This window comes from Marmota marmota, unplaced genomic scaffold (assembly GCF_001458135.2).
Source record: "Marmota marmota marmota unplaced genomic scaffold, marMar, whole genome shotgun sequence".
NCBI lineage: Eukaryota > Metazoa > Chordata > Mammalia > Rodentia > Sciuridae > Marmota > Marmota marmota.
This window is the reverse complement of record NW_026000142.1, coordinates 5,415,507-5,438,418: the sequence shown is the minus strand read 5'-3', so window position 1 is coordinate 5,438,418 and position 22,912 is coordinate 5,415,507.

The following is a 22,912-nucleotide window of genomic DNA, read 5'->3' as shown; positions in this document are numbered from 1 at the left end:
TGTCTTCTTAAAGCTGGTGGAATCAGAGAAGGTAACATTGGCTATTAGTATTCTTCCAAACTACATATAAAAGATAATTCAAGATAGTATTAAAGTCAAATATTCCAATAAGAAGGGAAGACTGATGTACATGCCAAGAGAACTCTTCTGTGAGCTTGAAAACTCATGAGGTTCAATAATCCTCTTATAAAACCAGTGGAAATTGTAAAAGGCATATTAAGGAAGGCAACACTGTGGAAATCATCTACGAATAAATATATAAAAGTTAGGTGTGGCATTACCTAGGAGAGGAGGTGAGAAAAATGCTCTAGTACAAAAAGAAAGTTTTGAAGCAGAGAAGATCTTCAGATAATGCTATTTTGCAGGAACCTGTGAGAGATCAATGAAGCTGAACTATAATGGTAAAAAGAAAGAATGGTAAGAAAGAAGGACATAAAGCTGGAAGAGGCAAGGTTGAACAAGGTCTTGCCATAAACAGTTTTAAAATGGTTTTGAGATTTTGTTATTGTTGTTTTGCTTTGTTTTTAAATGATTTCATAATGTATTATAGCATTATAATTATACATGATAGGGGTTGATTTTGACATATTTATATACGCATAAAATATAATTCACTCCATTTCAGCCTTCTATACTGAGACTTCCCCCCCACCCCACCAGGCTTGCTCCCATTCTCCTACTACACTTGTGTTTGTTCCATTTATTTATTTTTTTCCCTTAATTGTTGCTTTATAGATATACATAAATGTGGAACTCATTGTGGTTTATTCATATATGTACATAGCATAATTTGGTCAATTTAATTTCCCAATTCCTCCCTTTTCCAATCTCTCCCCACCCTCCATTCCCTTCCTCTACTCTGCAGATCACCCCTCTATTTTCATGGAATCCATGATATTTATTTCCTTATTTCTTTCTAGTTTCTGCATATAGAGAAAATATTCAACATCTGGCTTTCCAAGTATGGCTTATTTCACTTAGCATGATGTTCTCCAGTTCCATCCATTTACCAGAAAATAATATGATATCATTCTTGTCTATGGTTGAGTAAAGCTCTCCATTGCTTAGACTTTATTCTAAACACAATAGGAGCATTTGAAAAATTTAATACAGAGAAATGGGCAAAATCAACTTGGAAGTTTATCGATAACATTCTAACAAGATTTTTGGAAACACTTCAAAGAGGAGAATGTCGAAAACATAATAGGCTGTAAGAAAGCCCTTGCAAAATCCTTCACAAGCAAAGGTAAGGGGTTCAAGCAGTGATGTGGGTTGGAAGAGATAAAATTGGATAGATTCATTTACATGGGAAGCCAAAGAATAATGTTTAAGAAAATGAGAGATATGGAGATGTCTTATCCCCAATTCTTTTGAAAATAAAATCTGAGAAAGATGTAATGGTTTAGTGCCACAGTCCGGCTGCAGCAAAATAACCGGGGGGTGACGAACAACTTGTGTACGTTGATACAGCAGGAGTGGAAGCCATTTATTGCAGGACAACAGAGGTATTTATACATTTTACACAGCTTATCTTAATTAGCATAAACTAGATACAGCAGTCAACCAATCAGGAATCTCCACACTTAATGGCTCGCTTTTGTTACTTCTCAAACCACTCCCTCTGGCATTTTGCCAGGCACCATCCAGACTTGTTTACAGACTCTAGCATTTTCCAGGCACCATCCTGACTTGTTTACAGACTCTAACATTTGCCATCCTGACTTGTTTACAGACTCTAACAGTTTAGTGCTTTACTTTGGAAGTACAATTTCAATGCAGATGATGCAAATTGAACTGAGGTGAGAAAAGATATGATTCCCTGGGAAGTGGATATGCTATAACATTAAATGCTTTTTAGGAGTATCTCAGAATAAACATAAGAAAGATGATATAAATTTGTACATGCATCTAGAAAACCTTCTGCAATACTCCATCTTTGTTTCCCAATGATGAAAATACTGTTATTATAGGGTAAATTTCTCTAAAATTTCAAGGATAGATAAGGGGAGGCAAAATAAACTCTTGATTAATAAATTCTACTTGACCAATTAGTAAACAGTGATGCCCTTACAGTTCTGAGAAACAAGAAAGAGTTTTGTGATTTTTCAGAGGTAAAGTTATATATAGATTGAGTGGACAAACCATGAGATAGGTAGATATCTCTCTGATATGAGAGGAGGCATTAAGAAGGCTCAATGCCAAGAGTAGGGTTGATGTATTGATGATAAATGAAGCCATAGAGTGAATATGATGCATCATTCCTCTTACATTATGAAAGAGAATCTAAGGAAGACAAAAAGAACAAGGAAGATATTTTGAAAATAAGTAAAATATTTATAGTTGGTTAAAAAATGGTTATGTAAGGTAGAATTTCAATTAAAAGTGAATACTAACTAGAAAAGTGTCTTGGGGGTGTTAAAATGATAGAGTGATGATATGTGCCAAATGCTGATGGGTGCTTAAGCAAATTGGTACCAGGATGCAGCAAGACAGTGGTCACTGAAAATTTTAAGAAGTTTTGAGAAGTGGTGCAAATGTTATCCAGATTGAAAATTTCAGGGTAATATATGTGATATAATAAATTAATGAAAAAGCTAAAGACATCTAGTTAACTATGAGGTTTTATGTCTTAATAAGGGATATTAGAGCACAGCATGCTTACTGACTAAAAAGAAGAGACAAGTAGAATGTGGGATTTGAAAATAAAAAAGACAAAATTTTAATCAGTAGTACATGATTTTGAAAGATGGAAAATAGAATGCAGCTGAATATGTTGTTCTTACATAACAGAATAAATGGCTAGAATTTATTGGAAAGGAGAAACTTTACAGCATATTCTGAGTGAGTGAGTGCAGAGGCTCAGTAGGCAAACTGGTGGGGAACCAGCTTGTAGTGGGTTCCACAATTTGGGGATTGCTGAGTGTCGCCTTTGTGCAGCCAGACCAGATGACAGCACTCTTGTCCTCTGCACAGATGCAAGCCACAATTCCCTTGTTTGTGATGGATGGGACTAAGTTAGGGTCTTCCTTGGTGCCTGAAGCTGTCTTTGAGGGAAGTATATTGTATGGGTCCAATTTCTTCTTTGCAGCCATCAACACCTCCCTCTCCAGCCCAGTCAGTGATCTGCTCATCATCAGTAGGAATACCACCTTGAGAAGCCATGGAGTGCTTGGTGCCACCCCATTGGGACTGCGGGCCCTCAGGGCCTGCATGGCTCTGAGAAGTAACCTTGAAGCCAATCACGCATGTGTCAAGTAGCAGCAATTCTAGGAAAAGATTCGAGATGGGCCCCAACAATCTTTATTTTTACAGTAAAGGACATAAAGGATGTAAAAATCAAGGAAAGATTGGCAACAGATTCAGTTAGGGGTTGATATTTGGTCCTTTTCCATGATTGTTTCTTTTTAATTATTGTTCTATATTTTCTGCTACAGTGACATAATGATTTGAAGCAGGACCTCAAATTTATAAAATGAGCAGAAATATTTGCAATATTTTTGATAGAATCAGAAACCATCTAAACCCCAATAAATAAAGTTACCAGGACAATTATGGTTGTTTATATTGTTTGAATTTTCTTTCCCCCCCCAAAAAAAATTGGTATGTTGTAGGTGTTACCACTCTTAACTCAGAATGTGGCCATTCATCATTGGAGATAGGGGCTTTGCAAAGGCAATCCAGTGAAAATGAGCCCTATTTGGTCCCACACCTGTATCCCAGTGTTAAGGGAGGTTGAGGTAGGAGTAACACAAGTTTGAGGTCAGCTGCACAACTTTGAGACGCTGTATCAAAATAATTTTTTTAAAAGAAGTGGAAGATTTCTGTTATGTAGCTCAATGGTAGAGTTCCCCTGGATTTAATCTTAGTACTGCAATAAATAAATATATAAATAGGAACCCTAATATATACATGTGCTGTTCTTATGAAAAAGACAAATGTTGACAACAAGACAGACACAAAGGCAGGGACAATTATGGAAACAGATGTTAAAGGAAGATAGCCATCTAATGTCAATATCTGAAAGAGAAAACCAAATCCCAAAATAAGTTGGAGATGATAAGATACCAAATATCTGCTCTCAGTGAGCTTGTTTCCTGGTTCATATGAGTTATTTCCCAGAGGACTGAGAAAACTCAACACTACTGAATTATTTCTCATGAATTACAGAAAACAGACAAGTTTCTGAAAAGTTGGAGATAAATGAATGTACTAGTTTGGTTTTTGTATGTATATTTGTTTGTTTGTTTTAATGAGGGGAATTAAATGATAGATATCATCAATGTCAGTGAATGTTTGTGGACAATAAGAACATGATTTAAGAATAAGAAAGGAGGAAATGAGCCATCAAAAATCCCTGAAAAAGTAAAACTTGTCAGATTAGCTTCTAAAACAAGTAGATCATATATTATGTCACAGGGCAACTCTTAGACAATATAAAGGAGTAGAAATAATACCATGCATCTTATCTGATCATAATGGAATAAAACTGAAAATCAACGATAAAAGAAGGAAGGAAAAATCATGCATCACTTGGAGAATGAACAATAGGTTACTGAATGATCAATGGGTTATAGAAGACATCAAGGAGGAAATTAAAAAATTCTTAGACATAAATGAAAACACAGACACAACATATCGGAATCTATGGGACACATTGAAAGCAGTTCTAAGAGGAAAATTCATTGCTTGGATTTCATTCCTTAAAAAAAGAAGAAAAAAAACAACAAATAAATGATCTCATACTTCATCTCAAAATCCTAGAAAAAGAAGATTAAAACAACAGCAACAGAAGCAGAAGGCAGGAAATAATTAAAACCAGAGCTGAAATTAATGAAATCGAAACAAAAGAAACAATTGAAAAAATTGACAAAACTTAAAGTTGGTTCTTTGAAAAAATAAATAAAATCGACAGACCCTTAGCCATGCTAACAAAGAGAAGAAGAGAGAGAACTCAAATTACTAGCATACGGGATGAAAAAGGCAATATCACAACAGACACTTCAGAAATACAGAAGATAATTAGAAATTATTTTGAATCCTTATACTCCAATAAATTAGAAGATAGTGAAGGCATAGATAAATTTCTTAAGTCATATGATCTGCCCAGATATAGTCAGAAGGATATAGACAACCTAAACAGACCAATATCAATTGAGGAAATAGAAGTAACCATCAAAAGACTACCAACTAAGAAAAGCCCAGGACCGGATGGGTATACAGCAGAGTTTTACAAAACTTTTAAAGAGGAACTAATGCCAATACTTTTCAAGCTACTTCAGGAAATAGAAAAGGAGGGAGAACTTCCAAATTCATTCTACGAGGCCAACATCACCCTGATTCATAAACCAGACAAAGACACTTCAAAGAAAGAAAACTACAGACCAATATCTCTAATGAACCTAGATGCAAACATCCTCAATAAAATTCTGGCGAATCGGATACAAAAACATATCAAAAAAATTGTGCACCATGATCAAGTAGGATTCATCCCTGGGATGCAAGCCTGGTTCAATATACGGAAATCAATAAATGTTATTCACCACATCAATAGACTTAAAAATAAGAACCATATGATCATCTCGATAGATGTGGAAAAAGCATTCGACAAAGTACAGCATCCCTTTATGTTCAAAACTCTAGAAAAACTAGGGATAACAGGAACGTACCTCAATATTGTAAAAGCAATCTNAAAATAATACAAGGGGGAGAAATGAATGACAGTAGAGGGGGTAGAGAGAGAAGAGGGGAGGGGAGGGGAGGGGAGGGGGGATAGTAGAGGATAGGAAAGGCAGCAGAATACAACAGACACTAGTATGGCAATATGTAAATCAATGGATGTGTAACTGATGTGATTCTGCAATTTGTATAAGGGGTAAAAATGGGAGTTCATAACCCACTTGAATCAAAGTGTGAAATATGATATATCAAGAGCTATGTAATGTTTTGAACAACCAACAATAAAAAAATTAAAAAAAAAACTCAAAGTGGATCATGGACCTAGGAATTAGTCCAGAGATCCTGTGCCTAATAGAGGAAAAAGTAGGCCCAAATCTTCATCATGTCGGGTTAGGCCCCAACTTCCTTAACAAGACACTGAAAGTGCAAGAAATAAAATCAAGAATTAATAAATGGAATTGACTCAAACTAAAAAGCTTCTTCTCAGTCAAAGAACCAATCAATGAGGTGAAGAGAATGCCTACTTTTTGAGACCAAATTTTTGCCATATGCACTTCGGATAGAGCACTAATCTCCAAAAACAACTCAAAAAAATTTAACACCAAAAAAAAAAAAAAAACAATCAATATATGGGCTAAGGAGATGAACAGACTCTTCTCAGAACATATACAATCAACCAACAAGTATATGAAAAAATGTTCAACATCTCTAGTAATTACAGAAATGCAAATCAAAACTACTATCAGATTTCCCCCCATCCCAGTCAGAATGGCAGTTATCAAGAACACAAACAACAATAAGTGTTGAAAAGAATGTGGTGGAAAAGGCACACTCATAAATTGCAAGTGGGACTCCAAATTGGTACAACCAATCTGGAAAGCAGTATGGAGATTCCTAACTTGGAATGGAACCAACATTTGACACAGCTATTCCACTCCTCGGTCTATACCCAGAGGAATTAAAATCAGCACATTGTAATAGCACAGTCACATCAATGTTCATAGCAGCTCAATAATTCACAAGGGCTAAACTGTAGAAGCAACCTAGATGTCTTTTAATAGATTAATTGGTAAAAAAAAAAACTGTCATATATGTATACAATAAAATATTACTCAGTATTAAAAGAGAATAAAATCATGACATTTGCAGGTAAATGGATGGAGTTGGAGAATATGATACTAAGCACAGTAAGCCAATCCCCAAAAAACCAAGGTGGAATGGTCTCTCTGATAAGTGGATGATCAATCATAATGGGGAGCATGGGAAAAATGGAGAAACTTTGGAAAAGGGGGGGAGAGGGAAATGTCATGGAGGCATGAAAGATGATGGAATGAGATGGACATCATTACGCTGTGTACATGTATGACTGCGCATATGGTGCAATGCTACATTGTGTACAACCAGAGAAATGGAATGTTGTTCTGCAATTTTGTACAGTGGATCAAAATGCATTCTGCTTTCATATATACCTAATTAAAATAAATAAATAAAAATTTAAAATAGCATTTTATAAAAACTCAGTTTAACTCAAAAGAAAGTACTAATGAAGAAATTTTTGTTATTTATATATGACAGCATTACAATTCTTGTTACACATATAGAGCACTTTTTTATATCTCTGGATGTATATATAGTATACTCATACCAATTCGTGTCTTCATACCTGTACTTTAGATAATAATGATCATCACATTCCACTGTCATTAATAACCCCATGCCCCATTCCTTCCTCTCCAACCCCTTTGCCCTATCTAGAGTTTGTCTATTCTTCTCATGCTCTCGCTCCAGCTATGACTCAGCCTCCTTATATCAACGAAAACATTCGGCATTTGGTTTTTTGGGATTGGCTAACTTCACTTAGAATTACCTTCTCTAACTCCATCCATTTATCTGCAAATGCCTTGACGTTATTCTCTTTCATTGCTGAGTAATATTCCATTGTGTATATATGCCAGATTTATTTTAACCATTTATCTATTGAAGGGCATCTAGGTTGATTCCACAGTTTAGCTATTGTGAAATGTGCTGCTATATACATTGATGTGGCTGTGTCCCTGTAGTATGCTGTTTGTAAGTCCTTTGGGTATAGACTGAGGAGAGATACAGCTGGGTCAAATGGTGGTTCCATTCCCAATTTTCCAAGAAATCTTTATACTGCTTTCCATATTGGCTGCACCAATTTGCAGTCCCACCAGCAGTGTATGAGTGTACCTTTTTCTCCACATCCTTGCCAACACTTATTGTTGTGTGTATGCATAATAGGTGCCATTCTGACAGGAGTGAGATGAAATCTTAGAGTGGTTTTGGTTTGGATTTCTCTAATTGCTAGTGATGATAAACTTTTTTTCATATATTGGTTGATTGATTGTATATCGCTTCTGAGAAGTGTCTCTTCAGGTCCTTGGCCCATTTATTGATTGGGTTATTTGTGGGTTTTTTTGGTGTTTAGCTTTTTGTGTTCTTTATATACCCTAGAGGTTAGTACTCTATCTTATGTGTGAGGGGTAAAGATTTGCTTCCAACATGTAGGCTTCTTATTCACCTCACAGATTATTTCTTTTGCTGAGAAGAAGCTTTTTAGTTTGAATCCATTCCATTTATTGATTCTTGCTTTTAATTATTGTGCCACAGGAGTCTTATTAAGGAAGTTGGAGCCTAATCCCACATAATGGAGATTAGGGCCTACTTTTTCTTCTGTTAGATGATTGTATTCCTAAGTCCTTGATCCATTTTGAGTTGAGTTTTGTGCATGGTGAGAGATAGGGAATTAATTTCACTTTGTTGCATATGGATTTCCAGTCTTCCCAGCACAATTTGTTGAAGAGACTATCTTTTCTCCAATGCATGTTATTGGCCCTTTTGTCTAATATAAGATAATTGTAGTTTTGTGGGTTAGTCTCTGTGTCCTCTATACTGTACCATTGCTCTACCAGTCTCTTTTGGTGCCAATAGCAAGGTGTTTTTGTTACTATTGCTCTGTAGTATAGTTTAATGTCTGGTATAGTGGTGTCACCTGCTTCACTTTTCCTGCTAGGGATTGCTTGAGCTATACTGTGTCTCTTATTTTTCCTAATGAATTCCATGATTGCCTTTTCTATTTCTATGTGGAATGTCATTGGAATTTTAATCAGAATTGCATTAAATTTGTATAGTGCTTTTGGAAATATGGTCATTTTGATAATATTAATTCTGTCTATACAAGAGCAAGGTAGATCTTTCCATCTTCTAAGTTCTACTTTGACTTCTTTCTTTAGGGTTCTGTAATTTTCATTATATAAATCTTTCACCTCTTTCATTAAGTTGATTCCCAAGTATGTATGTATGTATGTATGTATGTATGTATGTATGTATTTAGAGCCTATTAAGAATGTAGGTAGCAGTTTTCCTCAATTCCCTTTCTGAGGATTTGTCACTGATATACTGAAATGCCTTTGATTTATGGGTGTTGATTTTATATCCTGCTACTTTGCTTAATTCATTTACTAGTTCTAGAATTTTTATGGTGGAACTTTTAGTGTCTTCAGGTATAGAATCATATCATCATCAAATAGTGCCAATTTGAGTTCTTCTTTTCCTAAGGGTATCCCTTTAATTTCTTTCATCTGTCTAATTGCTCTGGCCAGTGTTTCAAGAACTATGTTAAATAGAAGTGGTGAAAGAGTGCATCCCTGTCTTGTTCCAGTTTTTAGAGGGAATGCCTTCAATTTTACTCTGTTTATAATGAGGTTGGCTTAGGACTTAGCATAGATAGCCCTTATGATGTTGAGATATGTTTGTGTTATCCCTAGTTTTTCTAGTGTTTTGAACATAAAGGGATACTCTAATTTGTCAAGTGCTTTTTCTGTGTCTATTGAGATGATTCTATGATTTTACTTATAAGTCTATTGATGTGATGCATTACATTTATTGATTTCCATATGTTGAACCAAACATGCATTCCTGGGATGAATCCCACTTGATCATAGTGCATGATCTTTTTTATATGTTTCTGTATTTGATTTGCCAGAATTTTATTGAGAATTTTTGCGACTATGTTCATCAGAGATATTGGTGTGAAGTTGTCTTTTTTTGACATATCTTTGCCTGGTTTTGGAGTCAGTGATATTGGCCTCATAGAATGAGTTTGAAAGTGCTGCCTCTTTTTCTATTTCCTGAAATAAATTTGAGAGTATTGGTATTAGTTCTTCTTCAAAGGTCTTGTAGAACTCTGCTGTGTATCCATCTGGTCCTGGGTTTTTCTTGGTTGGTAGAATTTTGATGGCATATGCTATCTCATCACTTGAAATTGATCTAATTAAATTGTGTACATCATCCTGATTCAATTTGGGCAAATTATATGACTCTAGAAATTTATTTTGTATTTTATTTGAGTACAAGTTATCAAAATAATTTCTAATTATCTTCTGTATTTCTGTAGTGTCTGTTGTGATATTTCCTTTTTCATCATGTATGCTAGTAATCTGAGTTTTCTCTTTCCATCTCTTCATTAGCATGGCTAAGGGTCAGTCAATTTTAAATTATTTTTTCAAAGAACCAACTTTTTGTTCTATCAATTTTTTCAATTTTTTCTTTTGTTTCAATTTCATTGATTTCAGCTCTGATTTTAATTATTTCCTGTCTTCTGCTGTTTTTGGTATTGATTCGTTCTTCTTTTTCTAGGGCTTTGAGATGTAGTGTTCAGTCATTTATCTGTTGACTTTTTCTTCTTTAAGGAATGAACTCCATGCAATGAATTTTCCTCTTAGAATTGCTTTCATAGCCAGAGATTTTGATATGTTGTATCTGTGTTCTCACTTCCAAAATTTTTAATCTCCTCCTTGATGTCTTCAGTAACCCATTGTTCATTCAGTAGCATATTACTTAGTCTCCAGGTGTTAGAGTGGATTTTATTTCTCATTTTATCATTGATTTCTAATTTCATCTCATTATGATCTGATAGAATGCAGGGCAGTATCTCTACTTTTTTATATTTACTAAGAGTTCCTTTGTGGCATAGTATATGGTCTATTTTAGAGAAAGTATATTCTCTCCGTGAAGGTTGGAATATTCTATATATGTCAGTTAAGTCTAAGTTATTGATTGTATTATTGCATCCTACAGTTTCTTTGTTAGCTTTTGTTTGGAAGATCTATCTAGTGATGAAAGAGGGGTGCTGAAGTCACCCAAAATTATTGTGTTTTGGTCTATTTGACTCTTGAACTTGAGAAGAGTTTGTTTGATGAACATAGCTGCTCAGTTGTTTGGGGTATATATATTTATACTTATTAAGTCTTGTTGGTGTATGGTTCCCTTGAGCAGTATGTAATGCCCTTATTTATTCTTTTTGATTGACTTTTGTTTGAAGTCTACTTTATTTGATATGAGGATGAAACCCCTACTTGCTTCTGCAGTCCATGTGAGTGGTATGATTTTTCCCAACCCGTCACCTTTAGTCTATGAATGTTTTTTATCTATGAGATCAGTCTCTTGGAGGCAGCATATTGTTTTTTGTTTGTTTGTTTTTGTTTTTGTTTTTATCTAATCTGCTAGTCTATGTCTTTGATTGATGATTTTAGGGTTATTATTGAAACATGATTTGTATTTCTAGCCATTTTTGTTTATTTTTGGTATTTAATGTGACTTGGTTTCTCCTCTGATTAGATTTTCCTTTAGTGTAATCCCTCCCTCTGCTGATTTTCATCATTGTTTTTCATTTTCTATTCATGAAATATTTTGCTGAGGATGTTCTGTAGTGCAGGCTTTCTTGTTGTAAATTTGTTTAACTTGTGTTTATCATGGAAGGTTTTTATTTCATCATCAAATCTAAAACTTAGTTTTGCTAGATATAAGAAACTTGGTTGTCATCCATTTTCTTTCAGAGCTTGGTATATGTGTTCCCAGGATCTCTTGTCATTGAGGGTGTGGGTTGAAAAATCTGCTGAGATACAAATTGGTCTCCCTTTATAATGTGATCTGATTCCTCTCTTGCCGCTTTTAAGATTCTATCTTTATTCTGTATGCTGGAAATTTCCATTATAATGTGACTTGGTGTAGATCTTTGTAATTTTGTACATTTGGTTTTCTATAAGCCTCTTGTATTTGGTTTTCCAATTCATTCTTCATGCTTGGTAATTTTTCTGATATTATCTCATTGAAGAGATTGTACATTCCTTTGGTTTGAAACTTTGTGCCTTCCTCTATCCCAATAACTCTTACATTTGGTCTTTTGATGCTGTCCCATGATCCTTGGATGTTCTGCCATGGTTCCTAACTTTCTTCACTGTGTGATCAACTTTATTTTCCAGATTGTATACTTTGTCTTTATTATCTGATGTTCTTTCTTTCAAGTAATCTGGTCTCTTGGTTATGCTTTCTATTGAGTTTTTTATTCGATTTATTGTATCCTTCATTTCAAGGATTTCTGACTTTTTTTTGAGAGTCTTATCTCTCTCGAAGTAATCTTTTGCTATTTGTATTTGTTCTCTTATCTCATTGTTGGAGTGATCAATTTTTGCTTGTATTTGCTCATTTAGGTGATTCTTTAATTCAAATATTATTTTAATTATGAACCTCTGAACACCTTCTCTGACATTTCATCAACTTTGTTGTCCATGGGTTCTGTTATTATAGTGTCCTGGTTTGTTTGGGGCACTTTCCTCCCTTGTTTTTTTCATGTTGTCTATGTGTCTTCCTTTCTTGCAGTGTGAACCTGAGATATTACAGTTTCTTTCCTGTATTATTGAAGTACCTGTGCAGATTGTCTGTACCTTACCTTGATGTTGGACTTCCAAACTCTGCTGGTATCCCTCAATGGATCCTACTGCATCCTGTGTCTGGGATCTGAGTAAGTTGGAGTAGGTAGATCTGGGCTGCTGGGCTTGACCTCCCGTGGTAGTCTGCTGGAAGGAAGGGGTAGTCCTGCACCAAAGGCTAAGCTTTGGAGTGTCTGCCCTGCTGGGGGAGAGGTGAACTGGGCCTAGTGAAATCCTGGATCCTGTGTGAGCTGTTGTGAGTCATCTGGGATGGATCTCGTCTCCTGCTGTAGTCCACTGGTCTGAATGGGCAGTCCTGCACCAAAGACTAGGATCTGGTGAGTGTGTGCCCTGCAGGGAAAGGGGTGGATCCGGCCTGCTCTATGCCTGGGCCCTGCAGAGGCAGGTGTGGTTGGATCTACTAATGAAGAAATTGAGACAATAAAAAGTATAAGGCAAATATCAAAGTGGAATAAATAATTCCTTCCTTCTATGTAATTGTTTTAAATATAAGTAGTCTAATCTTTCTAATAAAAAGGCAGAGTTAAAAAAATATTATAATAACTAAGATCTAACTCCATGATACCAGAGATTTCCTTGAGATGCAAAGATAAATGAAAGGACAAAAAATCCTTCCCAAAACAGTTGAACTGGGAATAATAAAATAGATTTAAAAGTTGTTACAAGCAGCCTGGCTCATTGGCACATGCCTGTAATCCCATCAGCTCAGGAAGCTGAGTCAGGAGCATTGTGAGATCAAAGCCAGCCACAGCACAAGCAAGGTGTTAAGCAACTCAGTGAGATCTTGTCTCTAAATAAAATCCAAACTAGGGCTGGGGATGTGGCTCAATGGTGGAGTACCCATTAGTTCAATCCCTGGTACCCAACCCCCAAAAACGGTTGTTATGGAAGACAAAGAGAGACATTATATGTTTATAAAAGTGTCAATTAAGAAAGATAATAATCATAAACATGTTCACATCTAATGATGAAATGAAACCAAATAATAACAATGAAAAAGTGCAAGCTAACCCGAAGTTAACAGGAGGAATTAAGTGTTAAAGATTAGAGATAAAGTATATACAGAATAGAGAAACTAGAAATAGGTGTTTTGAAAAGACCAAGTTAACAAGCTAGGTAGATTGAAAAAAGAAAAAAACTCAAATTACTGAAATAAAATTGAGATTATCACAGTTGTCACAAAAATAAAAAAGGATAATAGAAGAGTAGTTTTAATAATTGTACACTGATAATATTAGATAATCAAGACACAATGAACACATTTCTATAAATAAACAAACTTTGAAAACATACTGAAGAAATAGAAATCTGAAAATAATTATAATAAATAGATGTAACTAGTGAATTATAACAATCACTTGAAGACATATTAACATTAATCTTTCACAAACTCTTTCAAAACATAATAGTAGAAGGAGCACTTCCTCACTAATTCTGAAAGGCCATCAGTGCTTTGATATCAAAATCAGATAAAGATATCACAGGAAAACTACAGATGAATATACCTTATGAATCTAGATGCAAAAATCCTCAAAGAATACTGGCAAACCTATTCCAGTAGCACAGTAAGAGGATTAAACATGGCAATCAAGCAGGATATATGTCAGGAATACAAGAGTGTTTCAACATATGAAAATCCACACATGTCATACACTACATTAACAGCATGAAGGAAAAAAATCCACATGATCATCTTTCAGAGTTTCTTATTATGGTGAGAAAACAATTTAACATCTACTCTCTCACATATTCAAGCCTACAGTACAGTATTGTTAACTGTAGACACTATATTATACAGCATATGTTATGGTTTCGATATGAGTTATCCTCAAAAAAACTCATGTGTAAGACAATGCACAAAAGCTTACAGTTGAAAAGATTGGATTATGAAAACCTGAACCTAATCAGTGCATTCATCACCTGATAGTGATTAACTGGGTGGTAGCTGTGGGCCTATAGTATGTGGCTGGAGGAGGAGGGTTATTGGGGCTTGTCTTTGGGTTTGTATTTTGCCTGTGGTAAGTTGTCAGTTTTGTTTGTCTTGTCAAATCTCTCTCTGTTTCCTGATTGTCATGTCCTGAGCTGCTTTTCTGCTCCACACACTTCAGCAAAGCCTCCTCTTGTGTTTAAAGCCATGGAGTCAGCTGTCTGATATCTCTGAAACAGTTGAGCACCAAATAAACTTTTCCTCCTCTAAAATAGTTCTTGTCAGTTTTTTTTATTTTTTTTGGTCAGAGCAATGAAAAGGCTGACCAAAACAGTATACTTCTAAAACTTAAACTTTTGCATAACCAAAACTCTATTTTTGCATATCAACTTGCTGTTTCCCCTTTCACCCATCCACCTGCATGATGATTCAACTGTTTACTTCTATATAATTGACTATTTAAAATAATCATGTAAGTAGAATCATATGTTTGTTCTTCTGAGATGGCTTCTCTCACTTATAATATTCTCAAAATTTATCTATGTTGACATATATGGCAGAAAAATCCTACATTTTAAAGGCTAAACAATATTACTTGGTACGTATACATCACATTTTCTTTATTCATTCATCTAAATGAGCATTGAGGCTGTTTCACATCTTGGTGATTGAGACAAGTGATACAGTGAACGGGAGTGTCTCTTTCAGATCCTTCTTTTTTTATATTTTACATCAACCATCAATCCATCAGGACATATTTCTAAATTTATTTTTATTGGTTATTTTTTAGATATTCATGACAGTAAAATCCATTTTAACATAGTAATATAGTAATATAGTAATATAAGCTCATTATCAGTGTGTGGACAGCAAATTTCTCCACATCTACACCAGCACCACCTCACTCTGAAATAGCCATTCTCATAACAGTATGGTGATATTTCACTGTGGTTTTATTTCCTATTTCCTAATAATTAGTGATGTTGAACTCTTTTTCATGTATTTGTCATTTGGATGTCTTTTTTTGAACAATATCTATTTAGGTCTTTTGCCATTTTTTATTGAATTGTTTAGTTGTTTGCTATTGATTTGTATAAGTTAATTATATATTTCTGATACTAATCCCTTATTGGATACATGCTTTGCAAATATTTTCACTCCTTACACTGATCACCTTTTCACTCTGCTAATTCTTTCCTTTGCTGTGCAGGTACGTTTTAGTTTGATATAAACCCATTTACCTGCTTTTATTTTTGTTGCTTGGGCTTTTGGTGTCATATCCAAAAAATAACTGCCAAGACCAATATCATGAAGCTTTTCTGGTAGGTTTTCTCAAATAGTTTTGCAGGTTTTTATTAACACCTATTCAAGTCATTGATCTGTGTTGAATTAATATTTACATATGGTGTAAGATAAGGTCTAGTTTCAATCTTCAGTATATGGACAACCAGTTTTCTCATCATCATTTGTGAAAGATCCTGTCCTTTCCCCATTTTGTATCCTAGGCAAACTTGTCAAGAATTACTTGACATTTTATTCATGAGTTTCTTTCTAGACTTTCTATTTTGTTCCAGTATATGTGTGTGTGTGTTTGTGTGTGTGTGTGTGTGTGTGTGTGTGGTCTTTATGGTTTTCTTCACAGAAAATATGTCATCTGCAGGGAAAGGAAGTCATACTTCCTTCTTTCCAATTTTTTATATGCTTTACTTCGTTTTCTTTCCTCATTGTTCTTGCTAGTACTGCCAGAATGTTGAACAAAAGTAGAGAAAGTCTGTTTCCTTACCTCCTTCTGATTTGTAGGAAAAGCTTTAGGTTTTTCACCATGGTAACTATCACCTGTGGGGTTGTTATATACAGCTTTTATTATGTTAAGGTAATTTCCATCTATTGCCAGTGTTGAGACTTTATTATGAAACAAGTCATATTTATCAAATTTTGTTTTTTCTGTGTCTGTTGAATATGATTATCTAGTACATATCTTTTATTCTGTTAATGTAGTATAGCACCTAAACTCACCAAGAATTTCATTTCAGTGATACACATACACACATACACACACACAAACACACACACACATACACACACATATTCTTTATTTTTTTCTTTTTTCCTTAAAAGAATCATTTTGTGGTTTTCAGTATAGGTTATCATGAAATGAGTTTCAAATTATTTGTGCAGAGGTTCAGATTAATGTACATTAATTCTGCTTTTTAATGTTTGGTACTCTGTAGTACTCTAGTCCCGAGGAATTATTTTTTGGGAGGCTTTTGATTTCTGATCCAGTCTCCTTACTCATTATAGATATGTTCATGTCTTCTATTTCTTCATGATTCAGTCTGGTAGGTTGAATATTTCAAGGAATTTATGTATTGATTTTAGGTCATGCACTTTGTCTCTGAAGGTCCTTTTTATTCTGTGGCATCAGTTTTAATTCTCCATTTATTTTGTTTTTTTTTATTAATAATACTAGCTACTTTTTTTGATGTTTTCTGGGGTCAAAAAACCTGTCAATGTCATTGACATTTTCTATCGTTTTTCATTTTCTTTATTTAGGTCTGCTAGAATCTGTATTTTTTTGCCTTCTAAGACTGGGTTTAGTTTGGTCTTCCCTTTCTAGTATTTTGAGGTAAAAGGGAAGCTGTTTATTTTCAATCCTGTTTTCTTTTCTTTTTTAATGGAAGTGTTCTTATCAACTTCCTGCTTAGCATTGCTTTATTGTATCCTGTAAGTTTTTGTGAGTTGCATTTTTGTTTTATTGTACCTCAACATTTTTAACTTTCATTTTAATTTCCATTGTTTTTTTAACCATCTGTTGCATAATTTTCACATATTTCAAACTGTCACATGTTTCTTTTGTTACTAATTTATCACTTTGTTTAATTTTGGTCATAATTGAGAGTAGGCATCATTTCCATAACAACTTTGTTGAGACTTGTCTTGTCATGGAATTGCTGTAATCCCAGTGGCTCAGGAGGCTGAGGCAGGAGGATCAAGAGTTCAAAACCAGCCTCAGCAATTTAGGGAGGCCCTAAGCAATTCAGTGAGACCCTGTCTCAAAATAAAATACAAAAAAGGGTTGGGGACATGGCTCAGTGTTTAAGTGCCCCTGAGTTCAATCCCTGGTACCAAAAACCAAAATCAACAAACAAAACAAGACTTGTTTTGTGACCAAACAGGTAGTTTATCCCTAAAGAATGTTCCATGTGTTCCAGGAGATTGTGTATTCTGCAACTGTTCCTGAAATGCTGTCTACATCAATCCAGTCCATTTGATCTGTAGTATTATCAAATCTGCAGTTTATTTAATTTTCTGTCTAGTTGATCCACACATAATCAAAAGAATTGAAATTTCCTACAATTATTGTATTTCTGTCTATTCATCAGTTTTATCAGTTTTTTTTTTCATATAGTTTGTTAGGTGATATCAGGTGTATAAATATTTATATTTTGTCCATTTAATTGTGAATTGACCCTTTTATTATATGAGATCACTCTTTGATTCTAGTTACAATTTTCAAGTTTTGTGTCATAAAGGTCTACTCACACCTGCTCTCTTCTGTTTACAAATTGCATACTCTGTCTATTTCCATTCCTCTCTTTCATCTCATGTATGGCATTAAATTTTAAGGAAGTCTCCTGTATACATTATATGGTTGGGTTTCCTTTCTTGTTACTCAATTCAGCTATTTGTCTTTTGATTGAGAATTTTAATTCAGTTACCTTTAAAATAATTCTTGATTGTTAGGAGCAGACTTTTGCCATTTTGTTAATCATTTTCCATTTGGTTGATAGTCTGTTTTTCTCTCTTTGCTCACTTGCTGTCTTTCTGACTCTTTTTAGAGAGAGAAATACAGAGAGAGAGAGAGAGAGAGAGAGAGAGAGAGAGAGAGAAAGAGAGAGAATTTTTTAATATACTTTTTTTTTTTAGTTTTGGGGGGACACAACATCTTCATTTTATTTTTATGTGGTGATGAAGATCGTACCCAGCATCCCGCGCATGCCAGGCGAGCTTGCTATCGCTTTAGCCACATCCCCAGCCCCATTGATGTTTTATGTTAATGTGCTTTCATTTGTTTTTCTTTTATGAATCTCCTATAGGTATTTTCTTTGTGGTTTGCTATGGGACTTGTATAAGGCAACCTGTAGTGATGACTGTCCATTTTAAGTTAATAACACCTTCCATTGCATTTAAAAACTACAATATTACTTCTTCCTGCCCATTTTATGTTGATGATATGCAATTTGCATCCTTTTATATTGTATATCAATTCGTCTATTCAGATAATTCTTTAACTACTTTTGTGTTTTGACTTTGTAGAATAATTAAAAGTTATTTACTTAGCACTATTAGAGTATTTATACATACATTTGCCTTTGCCTGTGAGTTTTATATTTACTCACTTACCATGCTTTTATGTTGATATTTAGCTCGCAGTGTCATTCCTTGTAATGCAGGTCTAGTAGTGTCAAACTCCTCAGGTCTTGCTAAGGTGGGGAAGTCTTTCAGAATAGTTTTTGATAACCTGCCTTTGAGTTTACCAATTCTTGAAATAGATTGCCAGTAAATCCTTCTAGTCAGTTCTTCTGTTCAGTGATCATCCCCATCAGTTCCCCAATATCAGTTTGGTAACATTTTTCATCCATCACTTTGTTTAAATTCTCACTTCATTGTTTCATTGTTTTAAACTTGATGAACATATTTATAGTGTTTCATTTGAATTTTTCTGCAAGTAGATAAGCTACTTACAATATCTCAACATAATTCATTAAATGCCCTATTTAAAAAAAAAAAGTTTATCACAGAATAGCAAAATGATCATGGTGAGATCACTGTTATTGAGGAAAACCTTTCACTTTACTTCACTATTAGTATCTAGATTGTTATTATTATTTTTTTCAATTATGGAGAAATTTCAATAATATCATTGTGAGAAACAAGTAAGAAAAACCATTGTACAACATTGTAAATTATAATGGGAGCTTTGTGTGTATACATCTGTGCATGTGATTGCATTCATGTAACCACACACATATGTACTTATGAATATCCATTATGAGTTTCCTATCAAAATATAAATGATTATTTCAGATAAATCAATCACTTTTATTAGCATAATATTTTAATATGTATGAAAATTTGGTGAGTTTATAAACTATATTAAGTATGTACACAGATATATAGATCAGAAGATTCAGAATTCCTTTTAAAAATTGGTAGTTGGGGGTGCTGGGGATATAGCTTAGTTGGTAGAGTGCTTGCCTTGCATACACAAGGCCCTGGGTTCAGTCTCCAGCACCACCAAAATCAATCAATCAATCAATCTGTAGTTGTAATGATAGAGGCAGACATTAACATAAAAAGGAAACAATATATAAGTAACATTTTTGGCTTTTTCTGACTTTACGTGACTTTCAACAACTGAGACTTTCACTTAAAAATATTTTTAAAAAAATAATCCTGGTATAACAATTAATAAAATGTTTATTTATTTTTTTTACTCTTTTGCTCTTATATGGCTAGATGGCAAGCCATAATAGTTTCAGTGCTACCATTTTTTTACATCTCAATATATCTATATTAGCCATATTAAAGTTTTTTAATTAACTAATTGGGAAACAAGATTATGAAAAATTAAAACATTTAAAAGATAATGAAGATATATTTATATGTTTTTAATTTACTTAATGATATTGGAAATAACATATTTTTTCCAGCACTGCAATTTCCAATATATAAAATATTTATTTTTCAAAAGTTAACTCTCTTGTTTCTTATTAAAACATGCATCACATTTTCTTAGAGAAAATATTATAAATACAGTTTAATGGTTAAAGTCTGCCCACATGTTTCTGTTCTGTTTCTGAACAGGACAAGTGTATTATCTCTAGTTTTACTGTGACATATTAAACTCAGCAATGTGATATTCATGTCTTACTGTCATCGTTTTATTAGGACATAAACTTCCTGTTGAAATATATTACTAAAGCAGCATTTCATACAACACTATTCTTATAGCAATGAATGAAGGAAATGCAATACTTCATTTAAAAAATTATCAATTTAGGCCCATAAAGAATAGCAATTCTGATAAAAGTCTTAATCAATACTGCCCAGGAAGTCAAAACTGAGCTTATTATCCATCCACAGTTGTTCTAGGAGGCAGTTTCTTCCTAATGTGAAGCCAGCAACGATAAATTACTTTTTCTGGGATTATGAGTTCTAATAACACAGGAATTACAAGCGGGTAAATGGAAGATATGGAAGCCTGACTGGGGGAGAGTGGAAAGAAGAGCTAGCTGTAAGCAAGGGGAGGAAGAGATTTTCCACATGAGGTAATTCCCAGGCAACATATTAGGCTAAGTGGATCTTGGAAAGGGCCTGAATCTTTTCGCAACTTTACAAAACACAATCAGGTTTCAAATTCCTCTCTTGCCACTCATTTACCTATAAATATACAAAAATACATAAGGTTGATTGTATATGAAGCTCTTTCCTAGAACAGATTTCCCTTTTATTATTCATTTAAATTTTATAAGAGTACATAAAACTTTAATTTAGGACAATGGCAATACCATCTAGACACTAAAGTTTCATATGTATTATCAGAAAAACAACTCATCTTACCATTAGAACCTGGTAAGACTTCTTTGACAGAGATTGTGATGCCTCCAGGTATCACATTTATTTCAAAAATAGCTCTCAGGCTGTCAGCACTTATGTAATGTTAGCGGCAGACCCTGGGATTTCTTGAGATAGACTGGAATTACAAAGTGCCATAAATCCAGGAAGCTGAGAGGAAAAGGGGAGAAGTTCTAAGCCCTGACCATTGATACAAAAGTCTCCAGGTGGAAATTCCAGGCCTAGGTCGTCTTTCAAATGTTTGGAGCTTTGCTGCATATAATTGCCTGGTGTAGGTCTTTGGGATTTCACTTTGTTGACTTGATTTTTTGTTTAATATTCTTTTTTCAAAGTTGACAATTTAATATAAGCAGGTTTCAAACATGTGGTAATAATGGTAAGTATATTTTCATTTTGTGATAACTAATATTAACTTGAGACAAAACCCAGTGATAAGGACATACATTTTCAGTTCAAATGTATGTAGAAGTATAATCAGTAGGGCTTTATGGCAAAGGACTTAACCCTTTTGATTTAGAAAATGATCTGTTGCCCCCCGCTTAAGAAAGCACAAACATGTGTTTGCAATTTGTTTTAATTTTAGAGATAAGGGAATTCATCTCTAACTGGCAGATATGGCATGGTTAGGGATTTTATAAAACTTAGGAAAATTCTCCTCGAGAAGAGACTAGTAATGGCTTCAACCATGATGCATGATCATGCTATGCATTTCAGCCACACGTTTGCTAATTTTGGAAATAAAGATAGACGACTTTATGCCCATTTAACATTTGAGAAACTTTATGTAAATGAATTTTATGTGAGAGAAAAGTTCTACATGTCACAAAGCAAGTAAAGACATAACTAGGACATCAAAACACATTTTTGATCTTTATTAATGAGATTTCATTTGGCAATGTCTTTGGACCTCAACTGTCATATCATTAATGATATCTAAAACAGGATCTGATCACAGTCAATCTCATATAGTTTCCATAATGATTTAAATCTTCTTGCATTATCTAGTGCAAAGTAAGAGCTCAGTCAAGAGTACTTATTTATAGGATTAGAGGTTTCTCTTCTGTGGTTCAATTCACTATACAGTGTGTTTTAACATTTGTAATATACTTTTTGTATCCTTTTTAAATTAACATGCTGCTTTTGAGAGAAAAGAAAAGGAAAAATAACTTTTCAGCAATAATTTACTTCTGAATTTGACAGATTGATGTTTTAGAATAAGCAAAGCTATTGTTGCTTAATATAGAAATAAAGGCATAGCTTTATAATAGCAGTCAGCCTGTCACTTCCCTCTATAGATTATTTCATAACCACATAAGACATAAAAACAAATATTTCTAAAAAGTCAAAATTGCTTAGAAACATTAATGTATAAAGTGTATTATTTAAATAAAATAGAAATATGTTTAAGAATAGAGTATTTATTTTCTTTAGTATTTATTCATATAACATAGTGAAAAGCCAATCATTATAGAATTTTGACTGTCAACAGGAACTAATAGTATTGCCTAATTGTGTGACTCTGAAAATCCTGTTGAATTTACCACTCATTTTCAAGTTAAACATGCAAAGTATTGTGAATACCATTGTTAATAGATAAATAAATAGGATTCTAAACTTTTATCTATGGTTGCTGAGAATATTGACAGATTTTTCTAAGTAGGTAATCAGTATCTGAATTTAAACTGTATGAAACAGCCTGAAGTTTTTATTTTTTTTCCCTTTCCTCAAAGGTATTACTTTAACCTGAAGGATTTTTTTTTTTGCAAATTGCAATTCAGAATTTCTTTATGACTTCATCTTAGAGTTTTGCTATAAAGCTGTACTGTATACAGGTAATCAAAAATGTTTGCATACTTTGGATATGAACTAATCAAAATACCAATTAAGCATGCTAACAAGCACACCTGTTATCATTAAA